The sequence below is a fragment of the Lactuca saligna genome, chromosome 4, assembly GCF_052625555.1.
Source record: "Lactuca saligna cultivar CGN05327 chromosome 4, ASM5262555v1, whole genome shotgun sequence".
Classification (NCBI taxonomy): Eukaryota; Viridiplantae; Streptophyta; class Magnoliopsida; order Asterales; family Asteraceae; genus Lactuca; species Lactuca saligna.
In genome coordinates, this window is record NC_136420.1 from 173,189,032 (window position 1) to 173,200,459 (window position 11,428).

Consider the following 11,428-nt stretch of genomic DNA (forward strand, 5'->3'; position numbering starts at 1 on the left):
AGGACAAAATAATGTTCTAATTTTCAAATGTTATGCTTTTAACTGATATAATGTGTGAAAACATTTATGAAAATATAAATACAACAATTTATAATGTATTTCATATATAACATGATAATGTGTTCTATAGGTTTAAACGGTTGCTTGTTACGGCTGTTAGTGTTAAAAGCATATGTAATATGAAACACAATGTATATAAAACAAGTTTTGAGTACAAGTATCACTTGTACTTTGCTCGTATTCCCCCTGAAAACAGTGAAAACATTGAAAATGGGTAGGGGTATGAACTCACCAGACAAGAAAATGCGACGGTTTGGATGCTATGTGACGGTTCGGGGCTTGATAACGCGCGAGGTTCCTATGCAATATGAAATGGTATGAAAATGTATCTAATTAGACCTTAAACCACTAATTAGATATGATAATACACTGCAAAATGCGAAAACACTTCAAATCAAGTGTTTGGGGTGACCCGGGTGACATCTACGGACGTGTATGGCTTGGAAAATGAGTTGGGAATTCAAGAGTAAAATCCTTAGGGAGTTTACGGCCCTAAACACGACACCCACATGAGTTCATGGCCGTGAACTCAGAAGTGGTGTTTTTTGATGCTAAATGGCCTTGAAACACTTGGGGAAATGTTGGGATGAATTTATCTAAGGCTTAGGAATGAATTAAATCACCAATAACACCATCAAAGGGAGTTTATGGCCCTATACAAGGAGTTTACGGCCGTAAGTTCCTATACTCCGCTTAAATTGATGATTTAATTGCCTTAGATTAATCACATGTGATTCTAACAATTTATACAAGCCCTTGAATGAGATTTAAGCACCATATGACTTTTGTAAGTGAGTTCACGGCCCAAGAACTCATTCTTGGGGAGTTTAAGGCCGTGAACTCTCCATGGGCTTATTTCCATCTAGTTTAAGTACCCTAAATGTATTGTGGTTGGTTCTAGAATTTATTCCAAAGTCATTGGTGTGTTTAAGTGGCTTTTAAACAATCAAATGTGAGTTTACTCCCCATGAATATGAGTTTACGGCCCAAGCATGTTCTTGGGTATTAAACTCATGTTTACTCCTCAAGAATGATGTTCCATGTGTTCTAAGTCCGAATTGGAATACCATAAAGTCATATCTAAGTCCCAAAGTTGGTTTGGAGGGGTTTTAAGGCTCAAAAACCCAATTTATTTGAGTTTACGGCCCAAGCATGCTCCAGGGCCGTAAACTCATGAAGATGGTCCTAAATCAATGTTTAAACTCAGATTTGAAGGCTAAAGAGGTTGAATAACAAGTTAAGGAAGTTACCTTAAGGATTTGAAGCCTTAAATCAATGTTTTTGGACCTTGAATTTGGATTGAGGAGAGAGGTTAGAGAGAGAGAGAGTAGTGAGAGAGATAAAATGCTTCAAATGGAAGCTTAAACCTCTTTAAATAGGTTCTATGAATTGGACACGGTGGAATTCTACCCGATACCGTCGTTATACGATGCTTTTTTTCGCACCCGATTAAGTTACCGTAACCCGATATGGTCTATTCTAAAATGTTTCCAATTACTAATATGAAGTGTTAATGTGAGTTCTAAACATGTTTAAACACTCATTAAGTCATAATAGAAGTCCCATATTTATGACTTAATTTATTGATGTAATGGAAACGAAATCGAAAATGATGACTTTATTAACGAAGAGGGTTACAATTGATGGAATGAACTTCGGGTTGTCACATTATGCCCCCGTTAGAGGGATTTTGTCCCAAAATTCAGAATTAAGATAGAAATCATGGATCTAAAAAGAGATGTGGGTGCTTCTGTTTCATTGAGTCTTCACTCTCCTAAGTGAACTCCGGTCCCCACTTGGCATTCCAGCTAACCTTCACTATCGGGATCTGGCTTTGCTTTGTACGTTTGAACTCTCAATCCATGATCTTGATCGGTTCCTCCACGAAGTTCAAGTTTTCGTTGATCTCGATCTCGTCTAAGGGAGTCACTAGGGTTTCATCGGATAAGCACTTCTTGAGATTTGAGACATGGAAGACGGGATGAATGTTACTGAGCTCGTGAGGTAATCAAAGTTTATAGGCTACCGGACCGATCCTAACGAGGATCTCGAAGGGTACAGTGTACCTCGTATTAAGTTTCACACACTTTCCAAAGCGTACCATGCCTTTCCAGGGCGAGACCTTCAACAGGACATAGTATCCAACCTGAAATTTTAGAGGTTTCCGACGATTATCTGCATAACTCTTTTGGCGTTTTCGTGAAGCTTTCAATCTTTCTCAGATTTAGATGATCTTTTCGGCGGTTTCAAGGATGATTTCAGGACCAGTGATAGCACTATCGGGAAATCGACTCTTGGCTAGCTGCGTGTCCCCTACCTCGGCCCAGCACAGAGGGGATCTGCACTTGCGACCGTAGATGGCCTCAAACGGAACAACGTTGATGCTGGTATGGTAACCGTTGTTGTACGAGAACTCGATCAATGGAAAATGTGTGTCCCACGACTTGACAAAATCGATGACACATGCTCTCAACATGTCTTCAAGGTTTTGGATAGTTCTCTCACTCTGTCCGTCGGTCTGAGGGTGATAATCCGTGCTCATATCTAGGTTAGTTCCAAGAGCCTTCTGAAGAGACTGCCAAAATCTGGAGGTAAACCTGCTATCTCAATCAGAGATAATGGACGCAGGTACACCGTGCATTCGAACTACCTCCTGGATGTAGATCCGTGCAAGTCTTTCCATCTTAAACGGTTCTTTAATCGGGTTGAAGTGAGCGGATTTGGTCAAACGATCGATAATTACCCAAATGGTATCGGAACCACATGGAGACTTGGGTAACTTGGTGATGAAGTCCATGGTAATCATCTCCCATTTCCATTCGGGTATCTCGGGTTGCTGGAGCAGACCCGAGGGTTTATGGTACTCAACTTTCACTTTGGCACAAGTCAGACACTTGCCTACAAATTTAGAGATCTCGGCTTTCATGTTTGGCCACCAGTATTGTTTCTTGAGATCTAGGTACATCTTCTCCGAACCTGGGTGAACAGAGTATCTAGTCTTGTATGCTTCCTCCATGATAATCTCCCTGAATCCTCCGGAATTTGGAATCTAGATTCGGTCCGTGAAACAGTAGACTCCATCACCTCTGATCTAAAGTTTCTTATCCATTCCCCTTAAGGCTTCGCTTGATTTGTTCTCGGGTTTGAGGGCTTCTATTTGGGCGTCTCGTATTTGCATGGATAAATGGGAATGGATAGTCATCGTCAGGGACTTCACTTTTCGGCTTGAGCTTTCCTATCAGCTAAGGGAATCTGCTACCACATTGGCCTTTCCGGGATGGTAGCGGATTCCACACTCATAATCGCGGAGTAGTTCTACCCATCGTCGTTGCCTCATGTTTAGGTCTTTCTGATTGAGGATGTGCTGCAGGCTCTTATGGTCAGTGACGATCGTACACTTGGTTCCGTAGAGATAATGTCTCCAAATCTTCAGTGCAAAGACTACGACTCCTAACTCCAAGTCATGCATGGTATAGTTGACCTCGTGTGCCTTCAGCTGTCTTGAGGCATAAGCAATCACTTTTCCTCTCTGCATAAGCACACTGCCTAAGCCCTGATTAGACGCATCACAATAAACAACGAAGTCTTCTATCCCTTCGGGTAGGGACAGAATAGGTGCGCTACACAAGGCTTGCTTTACTGTCTGGAACATGGATTCTTGCTTTTCACTCCAACAAAAGGGTACACCTTTCTGTGTTAGAGTGGTTAGGGGTTTGGCGATTTTGGAAATGTTCTAGATGAATCTCCGATAATAGCCGGCGAGACCCAAGAATTGACGGATTTCTATGGGTGTCTTCAGTGCCGACCAATTCTCTATTGCTTTAATCTTGGAAGGATCCACGTGAATGCCCTCCTCGCTTACCACGTGACCGAGGAAAGTTACCTTCCGAATCCAGAATTTACACTTGGAAAATTTCGCGTACAACTTCTCGGATCTAAGAGTCTCCAACACCGACCTCAAGTGTTGTTTATGATCTTCTTCACTTCTGGAGTAGACAAGGATGTCATCAATGAACACAATGATGAATTTGTCTAAGAAAGGATGACACACCCGGTTCATCAGGTCCATGAACACTGCTGGTTCATTGGTTAGACTGAAGGGCATCCCTACAAACTCTTAGTGTCCATACCGAGTAGTGAAAGCTATTTTGGAAACATCACTTTCTAGAACTCGTAACTGATGGTACCCTGACCGAAGGTCTATCTTTGAGAAATAGCTGGCTCCCTAAAGTTGATCAAAGAGGTCATCTATTCGCGGAAGAGGATATCGGTTTTTGACGGTCGACTTGTTCAGCTCGCGGTAGTCGATACAAATTCGGAAGGATCCATCTTTCTTCTTTACAAATAAAACCGGAGCTCCCCAGGGTGAGGAACTCAGTCTGATGAACCCTTTACTGAGTAACTCATTGAGTTGGATGGATAACTCCTGCATTTCTGCTGGAGCTAGGTGACATGGAGACTTGACTACGGGGGTAGCTCCAGGAATTAGGTCAATGCGAAATTCGACCTAACATTCAGGAGGAATTCCTGGGAGCTCTTCTGGAAAGACATCACGAAAGTTACATACTTTTGGGATGCTCGCGAGGTCTTTAATTTCCTTTTTCTCGTTAATGACATGGGCTAGGAATTCTTGGCACTCCTTTCGCAAGAGCTTCTGAGCTTGATGCAGGAAATGATGTGAAGGTTGGAGCTGAGTTTATCACCATAGATTATGAGAGTTTGACCCGAAGGAAGGTTGAGACGGATGGCTTTTTCGTAGCAAAGGATATCAACATGATTGGGACTCAACCAATCCATGCCAATGATAACTTTAACTCTCTTAATGAAGACTGGCATAAGATCGATGGGAAATGAATGTAAGGGTACAACCTATGAATACATCGCTAGCGCTTTCTTTCTCACCGTTAGTCATCTCGACGGTAAACGTTCCGGTTAATAGTTGGGGGTTAGGTTTTAGTTTATGTTTGACCGAATGGCTAACAAAACTTCTTTCAGCACCCGAATCGAAAATAATACTAGCATATGAGTTGTCGAGAAGGAACGTACCCGAAACAACAGTGGGATCGACGACTGCCTCCTCTCATCCCATGGCTAGGACTCTCCCGGTGTTATCAGCTGTCGCCTTCTTGGGGAAGTTCCTCTTGAAATGCCCAACTTCTCCACAATTATAGCAGGCTTGACCAACACCTGCTCAAGAGGATTGATTTGCAGATTGGGCTGGTGCCTTGCAGAATCGGACCATGTGCCCCTTTTTACCACAGTTGGTGCATGATAGCTCGCGGCAGGGGCCGGGGTTATGGTGGTACTTGCACTTTTCACACAGAGGAAGGTTACCAGCATACCTACTGGTAGGGGTTTGGGCTGTATATCCCACAACAGAAGCAGCAGCAATGGGGGTACTAGTAGCATGGACTGCTACTGTCTGTTGTTTCTTTGAAGATCCTTGGGAAGGTTGGCCTTTCTTCTTCTTCCAGAATTTCCTCTTTTCACCACTAGTATTGGTCGGTTCAGGGGTGGCGGTGGTTTCCTGAACATCATCACTGTGATCAATTAAGGTTTGGGCTAAACTCTTGGCGCTGTCATACGTATCCGGCCGTGCTGATAAGACATTTCCTTTGGTTGGCTGGGTCAGCCCCAAATAAATCTTTCTATTTGCTTACTCTCCGGGGTAATCATTCCCGGACAGAGCAGTGCTAGATCATCAAACCTCTATGTGTATGCTGCAATATCAGAACCCTTCATCTTCAGGTTCCGGAGCTCGTGCTCTAACTTCTGTATTTCGCCCCGAGGGCAGTACTCAGACAGAAGGAGTTCTTTCATGGCTTCCCAACCCATAGCATTAGCTACAAGTAGGTTCAGGGATTTGACTCGGCCGTTCCACCAAGTTAGGGCTTTGTTACTAAAGGTATAGGCTGCGAACATTACTTTATCAGACTCCAAACAAGCACAGATTTCGATATGGATTCGACTTTCTCGAACCATCGAGTGAGGGAAATGACACCTCCAGTGCCATCAAAGGAAGTGGGTTTTGTGCTCATGAAATCTTTATAAGAACCCCCTTTTCGGTGTCCTTGACTATCTTCTAGGTTTTGAGGCTGGGGACCACCTCCTGAACTACCAGGGTTTCTTTGTGACATGGCGACTGTCACTGCAACAGTAATGGTTGTTTGAAGCGTTGCGAGTTCAATTTGAGGAGAAGGTGGTGGCATAGGGTCGTTGGTCTTTGAGCTGGGTCTCTTTCTTGGAGGCATCTTGATCTAATAAGATCAAGAAAGAGAGAGGATGGTAAGTCCTCTGAATTGAATCGAGAGATATGACAGATATATATTCCGAATAAGCAATAAAGCATGAAAGAGTTATCAAAACATATAATTTATCGCTAAGGAATGATCATGGAACATTGTGTGAATGAGGATTTCTACAAAGGATTGCCTCGAGATATACTCCCATAGTATTTCATGGTTCGCTACGATGCTGGTTCGATGTTTGTGGTATTAGGGTAAGTTTTAGGCATGCCGCACACCAAAGTCACTCCCAAGCACATGTAGGACGTGTCTCAAATGAATATAGTTGGCCATGCTATATTGATCCTAGACACGACTACATAACTGCCCAAGTTTAACCGCAGTATACAACACCCATTTACTTATGTTTTGTTCTACTTGTGGTTACAGATCTCGATGGTTAGGTATACTTGTATACTTTTGAAAATACTTATACTTTGAAGGATACTTTTAGTTCAGAGCACTTAGGCCCCTTAGTTTTTATAGTTTTATACCATGTAAGGTTTGGTATACTTCATTCACTATAAACAAGGGCTCTGATACCAATCTGTCACACCCCGAAAACCGAAGGCGGAAACATATCCGGGGCGGACTCCACGTTGAGTATCAAATCCAATGCACATAGTAATCAACGTAAACAACCATTACATTACATATAGAAATTTACATTTGTTCAAAAGTAAAGTTGTACAGTGTTATACATATGTATAGATAAACAAAAGCAATACGTGTCTTCGATGCACTCCGTCTTCGACATAAGAATCATCGGGTACCTGTCTAATGCGGACCTGAGAATACAAGCACTTTGAAAATCAGCATAAAGCTGGTGAGTTCATAAGTGGTTTTGTTTTGTGAAAATGTACGAGTTTCCTTTTGGTTTCTGAAAATGTTATGACCCAAGAAAATCCCATATTTTCTTAAAAGTAATGTTTGGTTATCTGTTAGGTTACACTGTTTTGGTTATGTTCAACTATGATCTCAGGAAAATCCCATGTTTTCCTAATATGAAAGATGTATACTGAAAAACCTGGTTATCCTTGTAAAGTGTGTTAGTTCACCAATCCCAAATGTAATGTAAAAGATGTACGCTGAAAATGTATTAGTTTTAACACGTTTATAAAACTAATAAATACCAAGTAAACTAGTTACTTAACCCATTATTACTATAAAGTAAATCTCTATTATCCAAATTGCGAGTTCCATAACCATACTATAGACTAATTATGGCAATAAGTAGTCCATATTACTTTATGACTTTCGTCACCCTTGAACCTTTCGGTTCGGCTGTAGCTAGCAGCCAGGTGCGGGGTAGTCAGCCCCGTATAGATCTATACACTCAAGTCATGCTCCCTATCTAAGAGATTCTGGTTCCGGAGGCGGTCCTCCACTCGCGTATCTATGTGGAGTGTTCACCGAGGACGTGTCTCCAACTTATAGGAATAACAAATTTACTAGTAATAATACTGAAAGATCAAATGACCATCCTCTACTCGCGTACCTCTGTGGAGTGTTACCGAGGACAAAATAATGTTCTAAGTTTCAAATGTTATGCTTTTAACTGATATAATGTGTGAAAACATTTATGAAAATATTAATACAACAATTTATAATGTATTTCATAAATAACATGATAATGTGTTCTGTAGGTTCAAACGGTTGCTTGTTACGACTGTCAGTGTTAAAAGCATATGTAATATGAAACACAATGTATATAAAACAAGTTTTGAGTACAAGTATCACTTTTACTTTGCTTGTGTTCCCCCCCCCCCCTAAAAACAGTGAAAACATTGAAAATTGGTAGTGGTATGAACTCACCAGACTAGAAAACGCGACGGTTTGGATGCTATGTGATGGTTCGGGGCTTGATAACACATGAGGTTCCTATGTAATCTGAAATGGTATACAAATGTATCTAATTATACTTTACACCACTAATTAGATATGATAATACACTCCAAAATGCGAAAACACTTCAAATCAAGTGTTTGGAGTGACCCGGGTGACATCTACACACGTGTATGGCTTGGAAAATGAGTTGGGACTTCAAGAGTAAACTCCATACGGAGTTTACGACCCTAAACACCACACCCACATGAGTTTAATGGCCTTGAAACACTTGGGGAAATGTTGGGATGAATTTATCTAAGGCTTAGGAATGAATTAAATCACCAATAACACCATCAAAGGGAGTTTACGGCCCTAAACAAGGAGTTTACGGCCGTAAGCTCCTATACCCCCCTCAAATTAATGATTTAATGGCCTTAGACTAATCACATGTGATTGTAAAAATTTATACAAGCCCTTGAATTAGATTTAAGCACCATATGACTTGTGTATGTGAGTTCACGACCCAGGAACTCATTCTTGGGGAGTTTACGGACATGAACTCTCCATGGGGTTGTTTCCATCTAGTTTAAGGCCCCTAAATCGATTGTGGTTGGTTCTAGAATTTATTCCAAGGTCATTGGTGTGTTTAAATGGCTTTTAAACACTCAAATGTGAGTTTACTCCCCATGAATATGACTTTATGGCCCAAGCATGTTCTTGGGTAGTAAACTCATGTTATTCCTCAAGAATGATGTTCCATGTGTTCTAAGTCCGAATTGGTAAACCATAAAGTTATATCTAAGTCCTAAAGTTGGTTTGGAGGTGTTTTAAGACTCAAAAACCCAATTTATTTGAGTTTATGGCCCAAGCATCCTCCAAGACCGTAAACTCATGAAGATGGTCCTAAATCAATGTTTAAACTCGGATTTGAAGGCCAAAGAGGTTGAATAACAAGTTAAGGAAGTTACCTTAAGGATTTGAAGCCTTAAATCAATGTTTTTGGACCTTGAATTTGGATTGAGGAGAGAGGTTAGAGAGAGAGTAAAGAGAGAGAGAGAGAGAGAGAGAGAAAGCTTCAAATGGAAGCTTAAACCTCTTTAAATAGGTTCTAAGTTTTGGACACGGTGGAATTCTACCCGATATCGGCGTTATACGATGCTTTTGGTCGCACCCGATTTAGGTACCGTAACCCAATATAGTCTATTCTAAAATGTTTCCGATTACTAATATGAACTGTTAATGTGAGTTGTAAACATGTTTAGACGCTCATTAAGTCAAAATAGAAGTCCCACATTTATGACTTAATTTATTGACATAATGGAAACGAAATAAAAAATGATGACTTTATTAAAGAAAAGGGTTACAATTGATGGAATGAATTTCGGGTTGTCACAAAAAATGTCTTTTTCTTCACTGTGGAGTTGTTTCTTCCTACCTTGGTGGCGTATCCTTGCCTTGTCTCTGGTTGTTCCTACATGCACACTTACAGCAAGCCGTCGGCTTCGCTTCTTTTGGAGGCATGTATTTCTCAATAGCAGGTTGATAAGAAGCAACTGAGCTCGAAGCAACAGATTTAGAGTTCAAGGAGTAATTGGATTGTTCAATAGTTTTCTCCTTGTTCTCATCTTCTGCTACTTTACCTGCACATGTAACAGAATCATTAGAAACGTTCACTTCATCCTTTTTTGTAACAACCGCAACAGGTTTCCTATATTAGAGATGTGCCTCCTTGTCAAATTCTTCCTGTGTCATTGGGATGGACGTGTAGTTATGATTGAAAGGTGGAGGAACACAATCATACCCTAAACACTTGTTTTGATTATCTATGAATTTTAATTGGTTTTCAAATAACGACTCAACTATTTTACTTGACGCAGTGTAATTTTTGAAACTAATATCTGTTTTTCCACACTTAATTTTGATAGCGTCAAGTTCTTCAGTTACAACAACAATTTTTTTCTTAATTTAATCATAATTTTCACACTTGTTGCTATAATCTTCTTGGAGTTTTCGGAAATCCTTGATTTTGGTTTCTAATTGAGCTTTCAAGGGTTTCTGTCCTTTCCTGAGTTGATATCCTTCGTATTTTAAGTCCTCATTCTCTCTCTTGATTAGATCTATTGATTCTCGTAAAAATTTAATAGTTTTAACACAAGATGGAGTACATGACACTTCATTTACCGGAATTGATGTAGAACTCTTTTTTTTTAATTTTTTTTAATTGCCTTTTGACTTAAAAAACAAAACGAGAAAGTCAACCTGAAACGTCAAATTTGAAAAGTCAAACTTAAAAGTCAAACCAACAATCTAAATTTGAAATTTTGAAAGATAAATGAAAAAGTCAAAATTGAATGTCAAATGTCAAAATATAAGGTCAAAGTTAATTTTTTTTTTGAAAAATCAAAATTAAAAGTTAAAAATTAAAAAATAAAATTTTTGCTTGAAAATGAAATTTAAAAATAAAAAGAAAATGATTTTTGGGCAAAAAGTATTAAATTTGCAAAAATATGAACCGAAGATATAATATTTGAATTAAAAGGGGAAGGAAAGAAGCATCTAGCAAGTTAGATCAAGTGGACAAACGCTTGGTTAAGAAGGGAGGAGAGCCGGGTTCGAATCCTTGTAACCTCGAACTCCTTTTGATTATTCGTTGCTGCTGCGAGGCTATAGATTTCAAAAGAGGGAAATGTAAAAGATTCATTAAAGATTCATCAAATTCTGAAGAAAAGCCCAACTGCTCAAGATGATGTCATTCATTAAAGATTCATCAAGTTCATCTTGAAGTTGTGAAGAATTTGAAGATTAATGCTGAAGCCAAGCTCTCGATGAAGATTAACAAGAAAAGCCAGCTACATTTTAGGGGGAGTTTGTTGGGTCAATTAGAAAAGAAAACTATAAACGAAGGGGGAGATGTAAAACATCTTCCAATCTAGATGAGTTGGTTAAGACGCCTCCTTGAGTTAACAAAGGACCCGGGTTCGATCCCCGGTAACCTCAACTTCGCTTCAACTTTTTTGAATGAGTGAGCATATGAGTAAGCCACCGAGCTGTCCTCCAAGCCGACCTTGTCTGAGCCGCACACCGAGCCGTACATGTTTGAGTCGCACACTCCCTAGCCGCACACCCGAGCCACACACCTTCCACCAACCACACACCTTCAACAGATTCGCGAAAAAAAGATGTTCTTCACCCTTTTTTGCTCCAAAAATCGATCAAAAACTCGTTTTTATGAAAACTGCAAAGAAGAACCCCCTTAT